The sequence below is a fragment of the Nestor notabilis genome, unplaced genomic scaffold, assembly GCF_000696875.1.
Source record: "Nestor notabilis isolate BGI_N333 unplaced genomic scaffold, ASM69687v1 scaffold20009, whole genome shotgun sequence".
Lineage (NCBI taxonomy): Eukaryota > Metazoa > Chordata > Aves > Psittaciformes > Psittacidae > Nestor > Nestor notabilis.
The window spans coordinates 34,800-35,085 of NW_009943526.1; positions in this window are offsets into that span (position 1 = coordinate 34,800).

The following is a 286-nucleotide window of genomic DNA, read 5'->3' on the forward strand; positions in this document are numbered from 1 at the left end:
AGGGTAACACCCTGCCTTAAGAGCCGGGCTGGTTCTGGGGTAGGCCGGTCCTGTTGGTAGATAGAGGTCGGCGTCCTCCAGCAGCAGGGCGCGGTTGAAGGTCCCGGAATAGCAGCGGTTTGGCTGCAGAAGCCCTCGGAGCTCTGGATGGTGCCAGAAGGGGGGAACGGAGAGCGCCGGGGGGTTACAGCTGGAGCCCAGGGACAACGTGGCAGCGCAGGGCCGGGAGCACAAACCCACGGCGGCTTTTGCAGACCTTTTATTTGCGTCCTTCTATTCTTGAACA